Raw genomic sequence first — 26018 nt, 5'->3', positions numbered from 1 at the left:
CTGTAGGAATAGACTCTCTGCTGTCCTCTATACTTTTTTCAAGCCCAGTGATTAATTTTATGACTATTATTTTAAATTCATTTTCTCTCATATTGCTTAAATCGTTTTTGATCAGTTCGTTAGCTGTCGTTACTTCCTGGAGTTTCTTTTCAGGAGAATTCTTCTGTTTCGTCATTTTGGATAGTCCCTGGAGTGGTGCGGAACTGTGGGGCACTTCTGTGCTGTCTGGAGTAACTTGAGTTGGTGGGCGGGGCCGCAGTCAGACCTGATGTCTGCCCCCAGCCCACTGCTGGGCCCACAGTCAGACTGTTGTGTACCTTATCTTACCCTCTCCCAGGGGTAGGACTCACTCTGGAGTGATGTGGCCCCTGTCTGGGCTACTTGCACACTGCCAGTCTTGTAGTACTGCTTCAGTGGGATCTGGCATATTAGCTGGGGTGGATCTGCAAGGTGCACAGGGGTGGGAGGGGCAGGCTCAGCTAGCTTTGCCTTTGGTGGTCTGCTTCGGGAGGGGCCCTGCAGCACCTGGAGGGAGGCAGACCCATCAGAGGGATGGATCGCAGAAGCACAACGTTGGGTGTTTCCATGGTGCAAGCAAGTTCCCTGACAGGAATTCGTTCCCTTTGGGATTTTGGCTGGGCGTGGGCGAGGGAGAAGGCGCTTCCCAGCGCCTTTGTTCCCTGCCAAGCTGAGCTCTGTCCTCCGGGGTTCAGTAACTCTCCCTACTGCTCTCTGAGCACAGCTGTTGACTTATAACATTCCAGGGGCGCCTGGGTGGCGCAGTCGGTTAAGCGTCCGACTTCAGCCAGGTCACGATCTTGCGGTCCGTGAGTTCGAGCCCAGTGTCAGGCTCTGGGCTGATGGCTCAGAGCCTGGAGCCTGTTTCCGATTCTGTGTCTCCCTCTCTCTCTGCCCCTACCCCGTTCATGCTCTGTCTGTCTCTGTCCCAAAAATAAATAAAAAACGTTGAAAAAATATAAAAAAAAAAAATAACATTCCAGATGTTAAGTCCCACTGGCTGTCAGAACACACTCCTTCCGGCCCCTCTGCTTTTGCAAGCCAGACTCAGGGGCTCTGCCTTGCCTGGTGGGCTGGCTGCCCCTCCACCGCCCTGGCTCCCCTGCCAGTCATGTAGCGTTCACCGCCTCTCCACCCTTCCTACCCTCTTCCGTGGGCCTCTCGTCTATGCTTGGCTCTGGAGAGTCCATTCTGCTAGTCTTCTGGTGGTTATTGGGGTAAATTAGGCAGATGTGGGTGGAATGTAAGTGATCAGCAGGACGTGGTGAACCCAGCATCCTCCTATGCTGCCATCTTCTGAACTTCCTACATTAATTATTTTCAATTACAGTTAATTAAAAAGTGATGGGTGGTAGGCCATTCAGTTGGGAAATTTTTAATTTTTTTAAATTTAAAGTATGAATGAACATTTTCTTTAGTGAAAAAAATTCTTGGTGGAAATATGTAAGATTAAATTTTAAATATTTTAATTGATGATTGGTAAATACATATTTATACAGGCATACCTATTTTATTACTTTGCTTTATTGCACTTCACAGATGCTGCATTTTTTTACAAATTGAAAGTTTATGGTAATCCTGCATCTAGCAACTCTGTCACCATCATTTTTGCAACAGCATTTACTCGCTTTGTGTCTCTGTGTTACATTTTAGTATTCTTTCAACATTTCACATGTTTTCATTATTGATTGTTATGGTGATCTGTGATCAGTGATCTTTGATGTTACCATTGCAGTTGTTTTAGGGCATGTAAGCTATGCCCATATAAGACCGTGAATTAACTGGAAGGCAAAAAAAAAAAAAAAAAAAAAAAAAAAAGCAAAATAGGCCACAAGTTAGGCCTGTTGAGCCAAACAGCCACATCTTGAATGCAAAGGAAAAGTTCTTGAAGGAAATTAAAAGAGCTACTTCAGTGAGCACATAAGTGATAAGAAAATAAGACAGCCTTATTGTTGAGATGGGGAAAGTTTTAGTAGTCTGGATTGAATTTCATACCAGCCATATAATCCCCTTAAACCAAAGCGGATTCACAGCAAGGCCTTAACTGACATCAATCCTATGAAGGCTGAAAGAGATGAGAAAACTACAGAGGATAAGTCTGAAGCTAGCAGAGATTGGCTCATGAGGGAAAGAAAAAAAAAAATCTCTATTACATAAAAGTGTAAGGTGAAGCAGAAAGTACTGGTGTAGAATATGCAGAAAGTTATCCAGAAAATCTAGCTAAGATAATTAATGAAGGCGCCTACACTAAACAACTGATTTCAAAGTAGATGAAAGAGCCTTATATTGGAAAATACCATCTAGGACTTTCATAGCTAGAGAGGAAAAGTCAATACCTGGCTTCAAAGCTTCAAAGGGAAGACTTGCTTTTATTAAAGGCTAATGCACCAGGCCACTTTAAGTTGAAGCCAATGTTCATTTACCATTCTGAAAATCCTGGGGCCCTTTAGAATTACGCTAAATCTATTCTGTCTCTATAAATGGAACAACAAAGTGTGGATGACAGCATATCTGGTTAAGACATGGTTTACTTAATAGTTAAGGCCTGCTGTCAAAACCAACTGCTCAGAAAAAAAGATTGTTTTCAAGTGTGACTGCCCATTGACAATGCACCTGGTCACCCAAGGTGTAATGGAGATGTATAGTGAGATCAGTGGTGTTTTCCTGCCTGCTACTACAGCATCCATTCTGTGACCCATGGACCAAGGAATCATTTCAACTTTTTTTTTAATTTTATTTTTTTAAATTTACATCCAAATTAGTTAGCATATAGTGCAACAATGATTTCAGGAGTAGATTCCTCAGTGCCCCTTACCCATTTAGTCCATCCCCCCTCCCACAATCCCTCCTGCAACCCTCAGTTTGTTCTCTATATTTATGAGTCTCTTACGTTTTGTCCACCTCCCTGTTTTTATATTATTTTTGTTTCCCTTCCCTTAGGTTCATCTGTTTTGTCTCTTAAAGTCCTTATAATCAGTGAAGTCATATGATTTTTGTCTTTCTCTGACTAATTTCACTTAACATAATACCCTCCAGTTCCATCCACGTAGTTGCAAATGGCAAGATTTCATTCTTTTTTATTGCCGAGTAATACTCCATTGTATATATATACCACTTCTTCTTTATCCATTCATCCATCGATGGACATTTGGGCTCTTTCCATACTTTGGCTGTTGTTGATAGTGCTGCTATAAACATGGGGGTGCATGTGTCCCTTCAAAACAGCACACCTGTATCCCGTGGATAAATGCCTAGTAGTGCAATTGCTGGCTCGTAGGGCAGTTCTATTTTTAGTCTTTGAGGAACCTCCATACTGTTTTCCCGAGTGGCTGCACCAGCTTGCATTCCCACCAACAATGCAAAAGAGATCTTCTTTCTCCACATCCTTGCCAACATCTGTTGTTGCCTCAGTTGTTAATGCTAGCCATTCTGACAGGTGTAAGGTGGTATCTCATTGTGGTTTTGATTTGTATTTCCCTGATGATGAGTGATGTTGAGCATTTTTTCATGTGTCGGCCATCTGGATGCCTTCTTTGGAGAAGTGTCTATTTATGTCTTTTGCCCATTTCTTCACTGGATTATTTGTTTTTGGGGTGTTGAGTTTGAGAAGTTCCTTATAGATTTTGGATACTAACCCTTTATCTGATATGTCATTTGCAAATATCTTCTCCCATTCTGTCGGTTGCCTTTTAGTTTTGCTGATTGTTTCCTTCACTGTGCAGGGGCTTTTTATTTTGATGAGAGTCATTTCAACTTCGAAGTTTTATTTTTAAGAAATACATTTGATGAGACTATAGATATCATAAAAAGTGATATCTCTGATAGATCTTGGCAAAGTGAATTGAAAACTTTCTTCTAAAGAGTCACCATATTGGATGCTACTAAAAACATTCATGATTCATGGAAGGAAGTCAAAATATCAACATTATCAGCAATTGGAAAGAAGATTACAACCATCATGAATGACTTTGAGGGATTCAAGACTCCAATAGAAAAAGAAATTGCAGATGTGGTGGAAATAGCAAGAGAGCTAGAATTAGAAGTGGATCCTGAATATGTGACTGAATTGCTGCCAACTCATGATTAGTATTTTAACACATGAAGAATTCTTCTTAGAGACCAGCAAAGAAGTTATTATTTGAGATGCAATCTTCTCCTAGTAAAGATGCTGTAAAGCTTGTTGAAATGTCAAGAAAGGATTTAGAATATTACATTAACTTCGTTGATAGATAAGTGGCATGTTTCAAGAAGATGGACTCCAATTTTGAAAGAAGTTCTACTGTCAACAAACAAACAACATTGCATGCTATAGAGAAATAGTCCATGAAAGGGAGAGTCAATCAGTGAGACAAACTTTATTGTTGATTTTAAGAAATAGCCACAGCCACCCCAACCTTCAGCAACCAATACTCTGATCAGGCTGTAGCTGTTGATATGGAGGCAAGACAAGACCTTCCACCAGCAAAAAGATTATGACTCACTGAAAGCTTAGATGATGGTTAGCACTGTTTAGCAATAAAATATGTAATTAAAGTAGTACATTTTTTGAGACATGATGGTATTGCACACTTATAGTATAGACTACTTATTGTATAAACATAACTTTTATTTGCACTGGAAAACTAAAAACTTCTTTTGACTTATTTCAATATTCTCTTTATTGCTCAGAGATATTAGCTAAATCTGTTACTGTGGAGAATTCATTGTAAAATAGTAAATCTCATTGAGAACAATTAGAAGACAATTGGATTATTCTTATCAGGAGAAGTTAGACTGAACAAGGTTTGAAATCAAACTGACCAGAGTTTCAGTTTAAGAATTTGCTACTCATATCAATTTGACCTACTTAAATAGAAAAATAAATAAATAAAAGATTAGGTTCATAACATATTATTTCTACTAGTGGAAAGGCAATAATAGCTAAAAATAAATAAATTTGATATCATAATATGTGGCTTGTTTAAAAATGACCAATAATGTTTTTCACTTAGGCAGTACTATAAATGTAATGAAATGCAGAAGAGATTTGTACCTGAACGTTGTTAGTTTTTTTCTACTACATTTGTATAAAAGAATAAATATTTCCCCTACTAAATTTCATTCTATCTTTTGTGTGCTTATTTCTCCTTTATTATAGAATATTTCTTGATATGTAAACTAATATTTAATGAAAATAACTCATGGGATAAGTGAAAATGAAATTAAAATAATTTTGTTGACGTGATAATCCTATTAATATATTCTGGAATATTTTTCTCATCATTTTCATCCATTTGAAAATATCTATTGACTGTTCCCAGTCACTAGGGATTATAATAGGACCAAAATTATGATTAAAATCATCAAACAAACAAGAAAAAAAAGTATTACTCTGTTGGCAGAGTTCACCAATAAGATAAAAGAAGTAAACCAGCTGTGTTGAAGCAGATTGTACCCATTAATTATTCAATTAGTTCTAATCATAAACACAACTCTTGTCTCAAATGTAAGTAACTTGTTGGTTAACATTTTTTATTGAAGAAGATCGTATTAAGGATTAATTACATCACTGACATTCACAATTGTTTTTTGCTGTCAAAATATTTAAACAGGAAGAGACCTTGGTAAATTTTACCTCAATGAAGTACTAGGGATTTGCAAAGCATGTTTAATAAATACTGTTTAACAAATGGAGTCCACAGACTACTAATCTGATCTTGTGATTGAAAAGGGATCCCTAAGGCAATTTGCAATGTCCAGAGTAAAGAGAAAATGGGAACTAAAACATTGTTTTCACATTTTACAAGTCTAAAATGTATGAATAGTCAATATTTCCACTCATTCAATTTCATTTATAGAAATCACTAGAGGTCTAGAGATTGTGTGTGTGCTACACGACTATGTTGACCGTTTTTGTATTGCTTGTATAAGTCAACACAATGCATTTTGTCTCCACTTATCATTTTATCACCTCATTAACATACTGTTATTATTGCTTGTTAAAATTTTCCCTTTGTTGATATTATCATCATACATCAGAGCTCCAATTCATAAAAATAAATCAAAGCTCAGAAATGGCTTATTGAAGTATCATAGCAGTGATAAATATAAAAACATTAATAATATAATGTAGAATTTAATTGTAAATGTATAATAATGAAGAGAACCTAAGGGTAAATTTATTTTACCCTCACCTTTGCTTTCTGAGAGCTCTGAGAGATCACCTCTATTTTATTGCTCCTCACACAGTACTCCAAGCCCTTGGCAGTCCCTACATTCAGAACATGTTCATTCACATTCTTGACTCACTTTGGCTATGGAAACTAGAGACATATGGCATATTGAGGAAGCAGAGAACTTAAAAGTGACTGTAGATCTTAACATGACCTAACTAACATATCCAGTACCCTTTAAAACCTGGGGCAGTATTGATAACTGCTATCAAATATTATATATTATATTAATATATTGAGTCATAATGTATTTATAGCTAAATATTAAATATTACTATTTAAGAATAATAATTATGACTATTAACCTATTATTCAGACACTGCTTGACAAAGGGCCCCTTATTCCTACTTTTAGCACCTGGAACACACCCATTTTATCCAGAGGTGAGGGAACCAACACAAAGTATTATCAATTCATCCAAGATTTGCAGGTCATAAATAAAACTGTGAAACCAGATTCCTTTGTTCCCAAACCCCAATACTTGATCTTCATGTTCATACCTCCAATGCCACTCATTTTGCCATTGTTGAGTTATACTCTGATTTCTTCAGCGTACACCTTCACCCTAACTCCCAGTACTCCTCCTTTGCATGGAAAATCAACAACATACCTGGATAGTCATGCCACAAGGATTTACAGGAAGAACCAACTTATTTTTCTGAGACATTTGTCTTGCAGTTCAACTCTTATGTAACATGTATATGACTTCTTTGTTCTACAGCATTTAATAATTCTTTGCAAGGTACCCAATATTAAAAACTTTGGCTCTGTATGGACATAAGGTATCAAGAGATAAAATCATCTCTTCATTTAGAATAATAGAGCTAATGGGCTATTAAAATTAAAGATTGCTAAACTGATGAAAAGACTTAATCTTTACTGGCCTGAGATTTTACTCTTAGCCCAGATTTTACTCTTAGCCCAGATTTTGCTCTTCACTCTTTTTTCTGCTGGGTCACACTAATGTCTGCATATAAAATAGTAACTGGCTGATCTGTGAAAATTCTCTATTCTTCCTGAGCTCTTGAAGATTCTAACATGATCAATCAAGACCTTGTAAAATACTTCAAGGAACTTATTAATTATATTCACACTTCTCATCAATGAGTTGAGGCTGCTTTCCTCTAGTTTTCCAGTGAATATCACTGTACAACCTATAAACTCAAAACTTACTTTTCTGGAGAGGATATCACCAGAAGACCAATATTGAACCCTGTTTGAAAGGCCCTTATTTCATCTTTCTTACCACTAGCATTGCTACCAAACTTAAGGAGGGCCAAACTGGATGTATGTCTCTTCACCAGAAGGGTACAGAAGCTACTCTGAGTGGTAGTCACTCCAGTTGGAGACCTTAATCATGACTCTGTCCAGATCCATCAGAAGAAGATGGCACCCACAGGTAGATTGCTTTCTCAAATACTTTGGACCATGCTGATGACAATACAAGTTGGTTTGCTTTCCTGCCAAGATTTTGGAAAAGGCCATGTAGGATTCCTTTATTTCCTATCTTCACCATTTTTATTGTCCTTCTTTGCTATATACTCCTTCTCTGTCTTCTCCAGCATAATCCTTACTATCCACATGATTGCCTACCCCCACTGCAACTACAGCGTCAATAATGAGTCTTTGTATTATCTCTTTTCTCACCTTATCCAACCTGTTCTCCCATTCTTTCACTCAACTTATAGCACACCTCACAACCCTATTTCTGACTTCTGGTTATGTACTCATTTTCCTTTAGAAGCCTCCAGCTTCCTCCAAATTCCTATACCCATTTCAGATTTAAAGACATTTATCACTCAGGGGTCCTTTAGCTTCTCTCTTTAGATTTAAAAATGAACTTTCTTCAATATGTTTCCAAAAGATCCATCTTTGTTTTCACCCTAACATTATCAAGGGTCCTTTCACGTGCCTAACTAGTTGCAATTACATATACTGTGCTAACAATCAAAATACTTTCATTTTTATCAGGAAAAGTAAGAGTACATATTTCTTGCCTTATTATATGCTCTAATAAACCCAGATGATCCTAACCATTACTTCACTTGGTGTGCTTGGGTTTGATCTTCCTTTAAACAAAAATCCAAGAACTTTTCTCTTCCTAATTTAATAGGAAAATGCTACATCAAAAAGGCCAATATAAGCTCTGAAATATAAATCTATGGGACAGTTACTTCCATGACCCCTGGACAGAACTTAATAAGAAATATTTTATTTGTGGCAATATTGCCTATTGGTGTCTGCCTATTTATTGTACTGGATCCTTAATGAGCTTTTATCAAATCTGTAATGAGATTGCCTTCTTTTCTTACTTTATTCTGTTACCTTGGATTTTAGTTTTCTAGGCACTACATGATCCAATAGCCTACAAAACTGTGTCACAGTGGGAGACTTAGGTACAAAATCCCAGTCCCAGAAGAATATGAGAACTGTCTTTTTTTACCAGATTTTTAACAAGGCTTAGAACAAGAGGCTAAAAGGTTGGAATTAAACTTAAAAGGTGTTAGTATTGCAGCAGATAGTGTATTCGTGCCTGGAGCATCTGCTTTATGATCCATTCAAGGAGTAACTCGAAGTCCTGCATTTTCCATTCTCTACTCCAGGAAATAACTAGGATTGTGGGCAGTCTTATCAAAATCGCCATCATTTCCAGAAAGCCATGGTGACTATAATGAGTGGTCCTCTACAATCACCTGCCTTTAGGGATTATTCTAGCTCTGAGGGACTGCTAGCACAGTGGCCAAAAGTGACTATTGTGCATAAATTCCCTGGGACTTCTTGGATGTCTATATCATAACCAAAAATATTCAAACAGAAAATTGGGAAATTAGATTGTCACTGTTGTCCTTACTGTACAATCTAAAGATGCTTTGGCCCCAGTGTCCTGAATCGTCTTACTGGCTCCATTCAAACCTCAGATTTCTATTTCATTTTCTTACTTAGTGCCTGTGTTATTTTTAATACATTCCTAAGCATACTCTCATCAAGTGCCGGATCTCTAACTCCCTCCAACAGTCAGTCTGACAGCATGCTCAACAGATGCTACAGGTAGTCCTTTAAGGCCAACAAGAACATGAAGTCCATTCCACCATGAAAACTACTTTGACCATCTTTATCCTCACAGTGACTCCTAATTTATCCCTAATTGTGTTTAAAGACCTACTTTGACTTAAACAGAGGAGATTGACCACTTACTTACAGTTGCCCATTACTCACAAACTGACTTGGCTTGACCAACTTCAGTCAAGCTTTACTCCTCCTCACATGAGCCTCAACTTGGCTCACCCTCAAACTTGTGCAAGGGAACATCTTCCTGTAATGGATCATTCTGATTACAAAAATACATATTTCCTGGCAACCCATCTGGATCATGCTATCTGCTCACTCGCATATCTTGCTGTGATACTTTGAGAAGTTTGTGCTCACCTTGCTTACCCTGTCTCATAAAATCAAGCCTTTTTTTTTTCTGTTTGATTTTGAGTTTCTTGTAGATTCTGAGCTTGGAGCACTCCTGATATTGCAATAGTCTTTTCTAATAAAATGTCTACTTATGGAAGTCTGATTTTTTTTTTTTATTTGACCATGTCCACACTTTAGTTTTATGATAATTTATTAACAGAGTTTACTACCTGAGTGCCAGCAGCTTCTTTTCTTCCAGGGAGTTAATTTGTGGAGATGCTCTGGAAATCTTAAGCAAAATGACTTCTAGCCTTGGGGCTGGTTCTGCTCCCATGCAGAGCCTCCTCTTGTCTCTAGGCCATAACTCTGTTGTCACTGCTGTTAGTTTTGCTGTTGTTTCCCTTATCACCATCAAAATTCTCTAGCCCAGGGGTGCCTGGTTAGCTCAGTTGGTTAAGCCTCTGACTTTGGGTCAGGTCATGATCTTCCAGTTTGTGAGTTTCAGCCCCTTGTCGGGCTCTGTGCTGACAGCTCAGAGCCTGGCTCTCAATAATAGATAAATGTTAAAAAAATTTTTTTTAATAAATAAAAAAAATTATCAGCCCCAATTTTGCCTAGACCATACCCTCTGTGCTCCCTAAGCCCCAAATGCTGTGGCATGCATGTATATGCTGGGTGATCACATATTTTCAATGCACATATTGCCCACTGTTTCCCAACACCCCTTAACCCCTTCCCCACCACCTAGCAAACCCATAGACTGAGCCTGCATGTGCTTGTTGCCACCCAAGATCTCTTCTCTGCTCATGTGCAAGCTCCATCCTGTAGTTAAATTGCACTGACAAAATAACAAGTTCCAATATAAAATTATTAAACATTTCAAGATGGTGGTGGCACAACATTTAATCAAGGGTGGGGACATTCCTGAATGTGAGGTTCTTTATCACTAAACTTGCCTCATACTAATGAAGCCAGTTCTTCCAGGAAAGTTTTCCAAGGGATTGGAATTAGGGCCTTATAAAGGTAGAACTCAGCCTACTGTAGGAGCCCACAAGAGTGTCAACCCAGTGAAATTTAACAAAAGCTGCAGACATGTGGCTGCTATGACTCAATTTTTCCCTGTTTATTACAGAGATGTTTTTATACCAACTCTATCCAATTATTTAATATGAAATGACAAAAGAAAGTATCTTTTAAATTTGAAGTTGTCTGAACCAAGAAATATCACATTTGAGCTTTGAATTTTTAGGCTGCTATTAGATGGAACTTGTTAGTTTCTGTCTTGAAAAAGAGGATCGTTATATTTTGTGCACAGAGAGGAGTATAGGTTTCATATGAATATTTTTGGCCTGAAGTGTGATCATCATTAAGGCTATTCATAAATGTCCTATTCTTTCTTGCTGGAGACAGTCTGATCACTCTTTGCTAACTGGAACCTGGGCATTCTTTTCTGAATAAGTTATATGTGAAGTATTGAGGAAGAAGATTTTAAAGCCAGTCACCACATTCTCCTTTTTCTGTCTCTGGTATCATGAGTATATGTGTCATGTTGGAGCCTCTGTTAGCCAGGGTCTCAGGGAGACAGTGATGATCAAGTTCCTGTGCCAAACCATATGCATATGCACCAAACAAAAATAAATTTTGATGTATTAAGCGATTGAAAATTTAGTTTTGTATTCTACAAGTAATCCAGGATAATACCAGTAATAAATTACATAGTACAGTGTGAAGATTGCAACTATTGAAAAAAATAACATAAGAGCCAGGTTGAATTTTAAATTGGGTATAGATATCCTATGGTAAGCCTCACTACGAAGATTTTTGGGTTATTTTTATATAAAAACCAGTGATTCCCTGTAAAACTAATCATAGCTTTCAAGAATAAACAGAAAATAATGCTTTGTAGGGCTAAATTAGTAAATACTGTCACTGAAAGTGGCGAACAGACCAAATCTAGGTTTCAGTGTATTAGGAAAAAAAAAACCAAAAAACTAGTACATCTTATAATTAAGAAAATGGAAAACAAGATTTAAGATTGGTGGAAAATATATTTGGGAAAAAGCAGAATGAGTTGTTGGCAGTTTATTTTTTCTCATATTACATGCGTAGTTTGGATATAAGATCACAGAGATATAATCAATTAAAGTAATTAGAAGCCAACATATTATTTTTGTAACAAATTATTTGTTTAGAATGACACAAAACTGTCGCTAAACACATGTATTAGAGAAAAGGGATTAGTGATTTTTTTATGTTTATTGCTGAAATTCATAATATAAGAAGGAGGTTTTTTTCCTTATTTAATGACAATTTTAAGACACAAGACACAATATAAACTGGAATATAATATTTTAGTGTAAGTGCCAGTAGACTATCAACTGTGTAGCAACAAGAAAGTATTTCCTACAAAATTAAAACTATTACACGTGAACTTTAAGCTATTTTATGATATATTCCTATAAGATATCTGGAAGCCAGAAATTTCTATACTTTTATTCACTGCTGGAAAACATTCTAAAAATGTATCACTATTTAATGTATCCATCAGTGTAGATTTCTTCAAGTGCATGGTATTTATAAGTAGAGAGTAAGTACAGAAGCATGATGACTTTAGAAGAAAAGATGCATTTAGATTTTAATAACATGATTTAAAAATTGTTTATGAAATAATTGTCTTCAGTGAAAGTGATTTCTATCATGTAAAATAATTACCCTCAGTTTATATCTCAGTGATATTAGTCAATACCTTGATATCCTAAACTGATCTATTCAGGACCTTTTAGCTTTCTGAGATTTTCATTTAAGAAAAATTATTTATTTGCAGTCATTTGAACTTCAATATGCAAATTTAGGATTTACATATCATACAATTTAATTATGCATGCCTGACCTTTATATTCACTTGATTTCTAATAAATTTTTGTGAAAGACATAGTACTTATCCAAGCCTTATTTATTCAGGCTATTTAGTTGTATGGAACAGAGCATAAGCAAAGATGAATTTGAATATCTTAAAAATAGCACGATAGTAATAAGGATAACTAACATTTATTGAGCTTTGTGCCAAGGATTATGCTGAGAGCATCACACAAATCACTTTATGTAACCAAAAGGGGCTATTATCCTCTTGTAAACTTTGGTTTGGTTAAGTGAAGCAACAATGTTTGAGGGGCCATGACACTAATTAGTCCAATTTTGGCACTCTCTCTCCAAAGTTTATATCCTTAATGTCATGTTCTTCTTGTGTTTTACTGATTTACCTTTATCTTGCATCTGGACTTCTCATTCAAGATCCATTGAAGACAGTTCCTAAAATTAATACAATCAGGTGGACTCTTGTAATCAATTTCCTTGCCTTTACTCTTTGTCCTTTATTACATAAAATTGCATAGAATTGTATCATCCTTTACTCCCAGTCTTAAATTGTTTCTCATTTCTTATTGAACATCAGTCTAAATATTTTAATGTGTAAGATCTTTCACAATATAATAATAATTTAGGTTTTCAAAACTTAATTCCAATTTTTCCTGCATAAAATCTTTACACATTTCACATGCACTTAAAATAGGGTACTACAGGAGGGAAGGGCTAATTCTTTCAAATACTGTTACAACTCATATAATACTGTTCTCTGTGCTCTTCAGACACTAGCTCAAAATAGTAATCTTTTATTTTCTAGCTAGAAGTAATTTATCTTTTGTTTGATATTTGTGAATTAACTGTTCTATTGCAAGTGTATTGCTCTAAACTTTTAATTTTGATGAAATTCAACAAGGATTTGGTAAATATCTGCTCAATTCAGAGGACCATGTTAGGATATAAAAATACAAAGTTTTATCAGCCTCAAGTGTCAGAAATACCTAAATGTTATTTCAGTTTTACAGAAACAAAATGCCAATTGTGAATTTGGGAAAGGACACTAGGCATCATGTTTGTGACTATTACTTTAATATTATAAAGCGTCAGATTGAAAATTAGAAGTTTGTTGAATGGATATGTCACATTTTATTACACATTATTATTGGCAAGTCTCCAATGGCTCCTAGTATTTGGAACAAGATCCTGTAGTTCTATAATATGAGGAATGAGCTATACCAAAACTTAGCTGAAGAAAGAAGCCTGACAAAGTAAGATTAAATGCAGCAGATGATAATGTAACTCCCTGAAAGTCTTTTTCTCCACCCTCCAAATGTAGTTCTCTGTGCCTATTGGTGTGTCAACATATGGTTGTTTTGTTGGTTTCTACAAGCTGAATTTTGTGCTTCATCATAGTCATTTTATACCTACAGCTTATATCACCGGTCTGTAAGATTCTTTGCAAATAACCAGTTTGAGATATGAACATAGCTTATGAATTACAAGCTAATGTTTCTTTGTATGTGTATCTTTTTATAAATGAGGAAACCTTTCTTGTTTAAAAAAATATTTATCTTTGGGAGAGAGAGAGAGACAGAGAGAGAGAGAGAGAGAGAGCGAGAGAGAGAGAGAGCATGAGTGGGGGACGGACAGAGAGGGAGAGAGAGAAACCCAAGCAGGCTCCAGTGCTTTCAGCACATAATCCAACATTGTGTTTGAACCCAAGAACTATGAGATCATGACCTGAGCTGAAATCAAGAGTCGGAAGCTTAACCAACTGAGCCACCCAGGTGCTCCAAATGAGGAAGCCTTTCTAAGAATTCTCAACAACTTTGCCTAAGTCTCATTGGCAGAAATGTTATACCAGCTACCTCAAAGTTAGTAACCAGTTAATATGGGGAACCATATTGTCCAGATTTGCCTAATCAGGACTTAGCTCTGAGCTTTTTAGAGGGTCATATTCCCTTTCCAACTATTTTAGAATAACCTTTCATAAATGATGAAACACTAGTCCCAAGTATTTTTAATATGTGCTTTTTTTCAAGCATAAATTTCCCTACAATAGGAATTTTATTGATGACACTCATTTATTTCCCTCTCGAAAGACCAACTGCAACCAAATGAAGTGAACATAACCTGTAGATTTTATTTTCTTCATAATATAACAAAATATGAAGCTTTGAACTGGATCACTTGACTGTTTCTCTTCTTACCTCTTCATACTTCAAAATGCTTGTATCTCTTAATAGCCAGCATTCTCTTAGATCAGCAGTTGGGCTCAGCACATCCAAGCCTCAGTACAGTCTTCTTTATATATTTTTTTTCTTCTTCTGGATAATTGGCTGAGCTTGCCCAACAAAGCCACTCTGCTCCCTGTCATAATGTCACTTTTCCTGGGCATAAAGAGAATCTTTGCCTTTCTTGTACTATGTCACTCAGTGGGTTGGTGCTTGCCACACTTCTCGCAGAAAGTCTGGTGGGTTTTAGGAACATTCACCATGGTTGTGAGAGCGCTATCAGCAAAGAAAGACAATATGTGCTTTTAAAAACAAAGATTTAATGATGACATTTTTAGATAAACAAGTCTGAGAATTCCCGTGCTAAGCAAAGTCAAATACTTTTCCTTCCTTCAGGCATTCTCAGAGCCTTTAATATACTAAATCACTTTGTGGAGAACATAACTGGAAGCCTTTTTTCTTTCTTTCTTTTTTTTTTTTTTTGTAAAGTTTTAACTAATTAATGTTTTAATTCCAGCATTGCTAACATCAGTGTTATATTAGTTTCAGGTGTACAATATAATGCTTCAACACTTCTATACATTACTCAGTACTCATCATAAGTATACCCTTTATTCCCCTTCACCCATTTCACCCATCACCCCACCCACCTACCCTCTGGTAACCTTAAGGTTGTTCTTCATAGTTAAACATCTGTTTTTTTCATTTTTTCTTTTTTCTTTGTCCATTTGTTTTATTTCTTAATTCTACATATGAGTGAAATTGTATAGTATTGGTCTTTCTCTGACCTTATTATTTCACTTAGCATTATACCCTTTGGATCCATTATGTTGTTGCAAATGAAAAGTTTCCATTATTTTTTATGACTAATATCCCATTGTATACGTATACCACCTCTTTTGTGACCATTCATGTATCAATGGACACTTGGGTTGCTTCCATATCTTGGCTACTGTAAATAATGCTGCTTTAAATATAGAGGCACATGTATTTTTTTGAACTAGTGTTTTCCTACTCTTTCAGTAAATACCCTGTAGTGGAATTACTGGATCATATGGTAATTCTACTTTTAGTTTTTTGAGGAACCTCCATCCTGTTTTCCAGAGTGGCTGCACCAGTTTGCATTCCTACAGATGGTGCATGTGCGTTGCTTTTTCTTCACATCCTCGTGATTGCCAGCATTTGCAAAACTGACTTTCCCTTCTCATGAAACACTTGTTAAATCTATGTTCTGTAGAACACATTTCCATAAATATTACTCTAGTAAATGACCACAATGTAAAAATGTTTTTCTCTTCCCTATAGAATTCAAGCTTAGGAACTGCCAGTTGGTGTTGGATCAGGGCTTAATAACTATTTAAAATAATTTCATATAATGAAACTAGTTAGAAGAGCAGTATATTACTTTAGATAATGTTACATAAATAAGAGCTACCAAGAAGGGATGACTTAGTGAATTCACTTGAAAAGTGGGTAGTTAAATAGTGATATCACAGGACATTTATCTAGTTTATATTGCCAGCATAGGAAAATAATTAGTTGAATGGAATGAAGATTCTTTTACAGAAATCATGCATTTTGAAGTTGGTTTCTCAATGACATTCAAACAGCTGATCTCCTAGTAAGACTACTTGGAGAACTAAGGTTTTGTGCAGTCACACACTGTGTTTAATTCTGTTTAATTTGGGATATGTAAAAAATAAAGATGTGAGCACTTTGAGTAGAATTATGATAAAAATGGAGGAGAAATAATTTGAAGAAATGAGATTAACTATAAAAGTAAAAATGTCAGGTCTTAATAGTATGTTTCTGATTCAAGGCTAATGAAAGTATTCATTATATGCTGAGAGAGATTGAGCAGAATAGAAAGTGTAAGAGAGGTCAGCAGTGGCAAGGCTAGTTGCTCCATTAAACTAGTGAGTAGATCACCTTGGTGACCTTCCTGATTGGAGAATGAGAACAAGAGCCTTTAAAAAATTATGAAAGGAGACTGACCTCTGATCTCTTCTTGAAACTTTTTAGTATTATAAAAAGTAAAGATAAGGAATGTATAAATGCAAGCAACAAAAAAAAACAAAAACAAAAAAACCCTGATGTTCTTAAATAATCCTAAAGAGGTAAGCAGGAATTATGGGGAGGCAAAAGAACTCCCCATTAAAGAATAAAATGGAATTAAATAAAATCATTCAAAAATAATTAATCTATGGAAATAAAAAGACAAAGGAACTCTAATCTCAGTAGTTTTTTAAATGTTTATTTATTTTTGAGAGAGAGAGACAGAGACACAGAGAGAGAGACAGAGAGAGAGAGAGAACAAGCAGGGAAGGATCAGAGAGAGAGGGAGACAGAGAATCCGAAGCAGGCAGGCCCCAAGCTCCCAGCTGTCAGCGCAGAGCCTGATGTGGGGCTTGAACTCACAAACCGGGTGACCTGAGCCAAAATCAGACACTTAACTGACTTAACTTAAGTGACTCAGTCAAATCCCAATACGTTTTTAAAAGGGTATGTGGGGGCGCCTGGGTCGCGCAGTCGGTTAAGCGTCCGACTTCAGCCAGGTCACGATCTCGCGGTCCGTGAGTTCGAGCCCCGCGTCGGGCTCTGGGCTGATGGCTCAGAGCCTGGAGCCTGTTTCTGATTCTGGGTCTCCCTCTCTCTCTGCCCCTCGCCCGTTCATGCTCTGTCTCTCTCTGTCCCAAAAATAAATAAACGTTGAAAAAAAAATTTTTTTTTTTAAATAAAAGGGTATGTGACTGCATATCAACTTCATCAAAGCCATTTGATTTTATACCAGCACAATATAACAACCAACTATGGAAGGCTCTTCACCATTGGAAGAGAACTTACTAAACTGTTACTTAATGTAACAACGAAATTCCATCTCAAAATACATGAGTATGCAAAGAAAATACATGAGTATGCAAACAAACAGATGCAGTCAAATCCAGAGCCAATCATTATTTATCTGAAGATCTCGATATGATATTGTGATTTTTAACATCAATGTGTTTTAAAATAAACATGTTTTGAAAAGCATTATCAGCTTTGCAGAGTTTGTCAAAATGTAAATAGGAAAGAAATATGTTATTGCAAATAATAACAAGTTCTTACTACTCCCAGAAGAAAATATTCCCATGCATGGTTTCAATATAACAGAGGTTATATTGGGACTTACCAGTATCTAAGCTACATGTTTTTTCATGGACATACTATATCAGGTGGCCTGCCCTTGGAAATGTACAGAAGTTGAATATAAATGCCATGGGGTGTTTCTTGTTGAGCTAATCCAAAAATTCTTCCCATAAATATATTTATTAGCTTCGTCTTCAGTATAGTATAGTCTCAGCAATATGTCACTTTTTTTCAAGAAAATCAAAATATAACTAAAATTTTTGCAGGCCTTGACTAGTAGGAAATATGTTAAAACTTTTATGACCAAACCCTCCACTTTCTGTTTGCTTCACCTGAATTCTTGTGGTAATCAAGTCACAAGAAGAGTCTCCATAAAATATTTAAATATGTGGCACAACCGAATATATATATTCATGGTATCTTACTACCTGAATCAAATGCATCCTCTTGTCTTGACATTTTTCCATGAGAATTCAGCTAACATTACCCTAGAAGATGTTGTCTAAAAATGTTACATGAATTTTTTCCCACAATGTCTTTTTGACAATTGAGAAAGAGCAAACAATTATAAAAAGGCTTTTGCCAAAAATAAAACATCTCAGTATGAAATAAATCTTGTGGGATGCTCAAATCACTGTACCTAGTGAGGGAAAGAATTTTGATTGAATATTATTTAGCCTTTCACAAAGTTCTAAAATCCTTAAAATTATTTTAATTCATTATGATTTTTAAATTAAATATTTGGAGTTTGTATTCATATTCACTCTGAATCTTTTTTAGGAAAAAATAATCAGGTAACTAATTTATTTCAACCAGACTTCTATAATTAATTGTATGGTTGAGTGTGCTGGTGTTACAGCAAAAAAAGGGAAATCCCTCCCTTCACAAAACTTAACCTCTGAGCTGTGAGAGGTGGACAAACACCTATAATAAATATGTAAAAAATGTACCTACCATCATATTTAATTTTTAGCATTATTCACTCTTGTTTTTCTTCCATAATTCACCACTGGTGTAGGTTATGGACACTTTTGTATTACTAAAAGAATATCCAAATGGTTGATATTTGTTTCAGTATCATGATAACTGTGAGCAATTCTTTTGAAATTTTTACTTTTCTTCACATTAGCTACCCCTGCTGTTTCTAAATAAATAACTACTCACTCCTCTATCTCAGTTATTCCTTCTCCTGTTTTCCACAAGTCACATGTGCTCTTTTGGAACTCTTCTCTATGTACAGAGCCTTTTTTCTTCTCGCTCTACACACGTCACATGAGTGACCTCATCTCCTCTTGCCTCACTTATGGTCCACATGTTCCTGAGTTATACATTTATATCCCTCTCCTGAGGACCAGAGATTGATATTCACTACCCACTGGTCTTCTGTATTTGGATTTTATGAAGGCGTTTCAAATTTAGTATATTCAGAACACCATCTCATCCTTTTCTCTAAAAGCTCTTTTCAGTTCTTCCCAATGTCATCCCCATACATAAGTCAGGCTACTTCGTTTTTTGAATCTCATCCCTTCAGATACTCAAGGAACACTATCTTTTCTATTTTGTTTCAGTGTTTCTGTAATCTGTTTATTTTCTGCCATTCCTGTGTAACTGTCTCAAGCCACCAGTATTTCTCAGCTGGATCATATCATTTTGATATACAGCTTCTTTATACTGGCCTTTCTGCTTCTAGGCTTTTCCCGTTCTAGTCTTTTTTGCTTCCTAGTAGTGTGAGCTTTCAATGTAAATCTCTCTGTAATCATTTCTCAGTTTAAATTCCTTGGATACAGTCCAGATTCATTAAAACAGTTCATTAGCTGACCCCTGATTATTTCTCTAACTTCATCTCTTGTCGTTTCTCTGATTTATACTCCAATGTCCCGATGTACATTTCTTCATGTTATGTATTATGTGTCAGTCTTTTTGCAAGCTTTTTCCTCTTCTTGGAATGCATTTTCCATCCCTTTCCACAAGTCTAATTTCTACTTAATGAAGTATGTGGCTAAAGAGCACAGAATTTCACATCAGACAAATCTGAGTTCAGATATTAACTCTGTCATTTATATTGAAATATGAGTTGAAAAAAATTTAAGACTCTATAAGTCTTTAAAATGAGAGTAATTGTGGTACTTACTTGATCAGGTTGCTGCAAGAATTAAGTGTCATAGTGTATGTCAAGGTCTAGGTACAGTGTCCTCTGAAGGGGTACAGAATATGCCACCCCAAAATATGCGATTTTGGCATAAGGATTATTTTGAGCTAAAACGAGTTTAGAATCAACAGATTCAGGAAGTTTTCTGTGATCCCCTTATTTGCTTAAAAGCAGGGCATACATTTCCCTTCGTGAAGGTGTCCCTCTTGTATCAGGAAGAGAAGATCACTCATCTTTAGAGACTGAGAGTCGACACGGAAATGGGTTTGCATCAACAGACCTTACTAAAGTATAGATAAAATAACATTTGTCTTCCATTAGTTTATTAGTACCATATTTTCCTAGTTACTTCCCGTGATTTATCATCTTTTGAAGCCCCAAAACTCCTTTGCTTTGTTAAAATGGCATATAAGTCCCCGAGACTACTTTTTTGAGTTTCACTTCTTTTCTGTGAACTTCTGTGCACATAAAATATTAATAAAATTGTATGTTTCTTTCTTCCTTTAGTCTGTCCTTTGTTAGTTTAATTTGCAGGTCCCAGTGTCAAGATTTAAGATGGTAAAAGGAGAAGTTTTTTCCTTCCTGACACTTGCTTACCAGGGCAAGAATCATGTCTAATCACAATTCTCAAATGCTTGCTGGGAAAAATGTAATAAATAAACTTAAATACATATGTTTTTGTAAACAGTTTTTAATTTTACTGATTTGTTAAACAGTATATAGATATTAATAATTCCACATAACAATTTTATTCCAAGGATTTTTGGCTTTTACTTTTATTTTTGCACGTACGAGAAAAGGCTAAAGATACTTTCAATAACAAAAAATAAATCTACTGAAAAGTCTAAAATCTTCCTGTGCAACATAGTCTGTCTTATTGAAGTATAGAAATTACTAAATACCTTTAAAATTTTGACAATTAGTTAACCTGTTCCCCTGATCACAGTGCCTTTGAGAGGGATAAGAGGCCTCTGAAAATTAAGTAGTCCTTGAAATTAATATACCTGGGATGTTTTCTATGGATACTTAAAAATAGATAATGGCTTCTTTATGTCCTTTAGTTCTGTCCATTGTCACTGTCTAAAGAGTTTGTCAGTGACTGACCACAATATAAATAGATCAGATCAGCAGTTTGATAGCAGTCATGTAAAGGGGTAAATAGTCATTAATATAATTACTGGCACCTTATTATCATACAAAGCATAAGATGATGATGCTCCTTGAGAGGATGTAACTCTGAATTATATTCTCTTCCACTACATAGTCAGATAGTGGGCAGTACAGAGATAGGGACAAAATAATGGAAAACAATACACATATCATTCTAATTTCTCCATAACAATAAAAATATGTAACACGTTTAATGCAAATATTATCTTGCAGAAATCTTACATTTAGCAGCATTTCCAGTTGGCAGTGCATTTAATAGCTATATGTATAGCTGCTGCATACAAGATAGAAACTATGATCTGATACATCAAGTGAAATTAAATTAAATATAAATATTTCACATGTAAATTTCATCTATTATTAATTCATGATTATCTGGCTCGTTTATTTGATTTCAGTACCAGAATGTTCTGCACAGTTTATCCCACAAGATCCCTCATCCTTGAGGTGATTATAATGTACAGAGGGTTATCTTATTTCTAGTAAAATAAACGATGCTATTCAAATGCTTCAAGACATACAGCAGGTAGTTTCAGAATTTATTAAAGGTTTCTTTATCAGTAAGCATATTTCTGATATGGTTATGCATCTCTCGTTTTTGTATGGTAAAAGAGTACATTTGTTTTCTTTTGCTGCTGTAACAAATTACCACAAACTTAGTAGCTTAAAACAACAAACATTTATTCTCTTGCAATTCTGTATATGTTTGAAGCCCAACACAGTTCTCACTGGGCTAACAGCAAGGTGTCAGCAGAGTTTTGTTCTTTTATTCTAGAGGCACTATGGGGAAATGTTTCTTTGTCTTTTCCAGTTTCTGTTGACTTTTGGGCTTCTTCCCCCATCTTCAAAGCCATCAAAGGTGGGCCGAGTCCTTCTCACATTGCATCACTGTGGTGTCTTCTATACCTCCATCACTCTGACTCTCACTTCCTTTTTCACTTTTAAGGATCCTTGTGATTGCATTGAGCACACCAATACAATTCAGGATAGTTTTCTTATTTTAACATCATATGATCAATGTATTAGAGTTCACCAGAGAAACATAATAAATAGGATGTGTGCACATATTTGTAGAGAAATATTTATTTTAAAAAATTGGCTAGGGGTTAAATGGATGATGGGTTTATTAAGGACGGCACTTGTGACGAGCACTGGGTGTTGAATGTAAATGATGAAATCACTAAATTCTCTGGAAATTACACTTATATGTTAACTGACTAGAATTTCAATAAACTTAAAAAGGAAAAGAAAGAAAGAAGGTGGCCTCAAAGGGGAAGGAAGGAGGGAGGTAGGAAGAAAGAAAGGAGGGAAGGAAGGAAGGAAGGAAGGAAGGAAGGAAGGAAGGAAGGAGAAAAGAAGAGAGAATTGGGTGATGTGGTAGTAAAGGCAGGCAAGTCCAACATCTGTGGTGAAGACTGGAAGGATAGTGCCCCAGGGGAGAGTTTAGGTTGCAGTTCAAGTCTGAAGGCAGTGTAGGGCAGAATCCCTGTTTCTCAGGGCACTTAGGTCTTTTCCTCTTAAACCCTTAAACAGATTGGATGAGGCCCACCTACATTTTGGAGGGTAATCTTCATGTAAAATCTACTGAATTAAATGTTAATCTCATCTAAAAAATACCTTCATAGCACATCTAGACTGGTGTTTGACCAAACATTTGGGTTCTGTGGCCTAGCCAAGTTGACACACAAAGTGGTAGCCTCAGTTCCATCTGAATCTTAACTCCCCTTTGCCATATAATTTAATTTACCTGCAGGTTTCAGAGGTCTAGGATGTTGACATCACTTGGGGGGTCCCTGTTCTGCATACACAATGTGTGTGTGTGTGTGTGTGTGTGTGTGTGTGTCCCTTGACCACATTTTTTTTTTGATCTCTTCTTTTGCCCACAACTCCTTGTGCAGTGCCTAGTTAGACCAAAAGGTTATTGCATAAATAGGCAATCATATCATTTCCTTTTCTCCAATTTCTTGCTTCCTAACCTGCTGTCACAATCTAAATTCAATCTTGGCAATGTCTTTTGGTTCTTTGGCTTCTCCTAAACTTTCTGATTGCTATTGTTGAATTTCTTTTCTTTCCTTAAGGTTTTTATGAACTTTGTGGTCTTAGGCAAATTACTTTCCTTTTTCTAAACCTGAGTATCCTCATCAATAAAATGATACTAACAGTCACTGAGACTTATTTTAAAATAAATAAGAAAATACATGAATAACTTTTGAAAATGTGATACCTGGCACATTAAAAATAGCTAATATTAATCTTAATATTTTGAAATTTTTTAATCTTAATACTTTGATAATAATTGTTAATGTTTTTGCCACATTTAGTGGGGGTATCTTCCCAAGTACTGTTTTTTGTATAAATATTTTCTAGATCATGTTTTTCTATATATTTTAAACTTTCATTTAGTACAAAATATATCTTGGTGACTTTTGTGTACTTTATTAAGAATTGAGGGGCGCCTGGGTGGCGCAGTCGGTTAAGCGTCCGACTTCAGCCAGGTCACGATCTCGCGGTCCGGGAGTTCGAGCCCCGCGTCAGGCTCTGGGCTGATGGCTCGGAGCCTGGAGCCTGTTTCCGATTCTGTGTCTCCCTCTCTCTCTGCCCCTCGCCCGTTCATGCTCTGTCTCTCTCTGTCCCAAAAATAAATAAACGTTGAAAAAAAAAAAAGAATTGAAACATTATTCCTTCTCTTAAATTCCACAAAATATCTACCTATGTTTTCTTTGTATGTTTTCATTTTTGTATATTACCTTTGAAGCATAGGCTCCATGCCTGTTCTAAAGCTCTCTTAGCAGGACTCACAGAGATTTCTGAGGAATTGGCAGGGCTATACAACCACCAAGTCACTTTCCTTTCTTTATGGAAATTTAGACTTCACTGTCTAGCCCTTAAAGTTAGATGCCACTATATAACTGAGTTCAAGTTGAGACATGAAGTGAGGGAGTGATGAATGCCACTTTCATAATGTGTCTAATAAAACTCTCTCCATAGTCCTCTGTGCCCTTCCCCACCAGGTCCTTGTCTGTTGGCCAGATCATAAGGCCCTGGGGAATGGAAGAGCCTCTAGACAGAAACAATCTGAGTTCCTGAGTAAATGCGTGAACAAAAGCCCTGGCTTTTGTTAGTGAGAGAGAAGGGAAATAAACACAAATGAAAACCAGCTCTTTTTCCATTGAGCCACTGAGGGGGTTGTTAGAGTAGTTAGCCTGTGTAGACTAATAAATACTCCTGTTCTAGTTCCACTGCTCTGAGTTCAAGAGAGCACTTGAATTAGGCTGCCTTGGTCTGGGAAGGCTAAAGATTGAAAAGTGAGGACTGAGATTTATGCAACTGTAATATGTACTTCATTAAATTAGATATCACATGCATGGTTTTATGAGAGTGTTGTCACATAAAAGGAGGTTAATAGCAGTTTTACTCTTTTGAAAGTGTTTATAGATCATGGATATTAACAACTTCTTCCCACCAAATCCTGTATTCACATTGAACATTATCTAAACTAAACATGTAAGATAGCCTTATCACAGAACAATTCTAGCCTTGGTTCCATGAGGCTACAGAATCCAGAGGATTGAAGACCAGATGTGCCTCTGGTTCACTCACATGTTATTATCTGCAGCTCATCTCTCCAGGTGAGGATTTTTGAAACCTGATAGCGTGTGGTGTCATCTTTCCTAGCAAATCCTGTGGATCATTCCGCTATTTATCTTGGATTGACTAACTTCCTTCTCTCTATACTTTAGTTAAGTAAATCTTGTTTGATTTATCCAAGAGTGTGCAGGGCACCCCTCACAATGTTGGCATGCCATCTTTCCGTCAGTCTGAATACACTATTCACATATATCAAGACAAGTTGCACACTGCCTTTTCAGCCTGATTTTATTTTGGTGCGTGGTGCAAACCAATGGCCTAATTGATATAGGCATATTTCATTTTTCCAAACAATTTGTTGAAAATTAAATTCCTTTTTGTTATGAACTAAACTTTTTTGCTAGCAAAATTTATATGTTGAAGCCCTAACACCTAATGTGATGATATTTGGAGGAGGAGCCTTTGGGAAATAATTAGGTAAGGGTTAGGCCATGAGAGTGGAACCTTCATAATGGGATTAGTGCCCTCATAGCAGGAGGAAGAGAGAGAGAAATCTCTTTCTCCAGGAGTAATTACTAAAGAAAGGGCAGGTGAGCACATGGTGAGAAGGTGTTGTCTACAAGATAGAAAGAGGGCCTCACCAAGAACTGAATCTTCTGACACTTTGATCTTGGTTTTCCTAGCCTCCAGAACAGTGAGAAATACATGTCTGTTGAAGGTGCCTGGTCCGTGGTGTTTTGCCATAACATCTGAGGCAGACAAAGACACTTTCCATAAAAATTTGACAGTTGTATTAAATAAGATCATTATCAGTTAGTTATGCCTTATGATTACTTCCCAGTTTCTACACTATTTTGCTAGACATATAAAACAGTCATACATATTTTCTGAGTACACACACTGTACCTCACACTCTCCCTTATTTCCAACCACCAAGTAAACCGATGTTAATAATCAATGTGAGTTAACCAATGTGAATTATCTTCCTAATGGGTTATGGAAAAATTAGACTAGCAGGAAAGAAAAAGAGATAGAGGATGTTAGATAGAAATCCCTATTTCACTTTTCACAAAAACAAGCTTATAGTATAGACATTATTCTCAATCTTGTTTTATTAACAGTTTACTATTTGTTTTTGTTTAATATGTATCGCTTTACCGTCATCACACAAAATAAATTTTTACTTTTGTAAATGGCTTCAAAGCATTGACATAGTAGTAGGCCCAATAAATACAGTGGTTTTGCTATCAGTAGACATTC

The 26018-nt window shown here is 36.2% G+C and overlaps 1 pseudogene; it reads right to left on the bottom strand.

The window, feature by feature from the left end:
- Nucleotides 1–14639: 14639 nt before the first annotated feature.
- On the bottom strand, nucleotides 14640–14985 carry LOC121016172 (60S ribosomal protein L36a-like; annotated as a pseudogene).
- Between the last annotated feature and the right edge of the window lie 11033 nt (nucleotides 14986–26018).

The sequence above is a fragment of the Herpailurus yagouaroundi genome, unplaced genomic scaffold, assembly GCF_014898765.1.
Source record: "Herpailurus yagouaroundi ecotype Mexico unplaced genomic scaffold, PumYag 209, whole genome shotgun sequence".
NCBI lineage: Eukaryota > Metazoa > Chordata > Mammalia > Carnivora > Felidae > Herpailurus > Herpailurus yagouaroundi.
The sequence above is the reverse complement of the archived record's forward strand: the minus strand, read 5'-3'. Positions and strand labels throughout refer to the sequence as shown.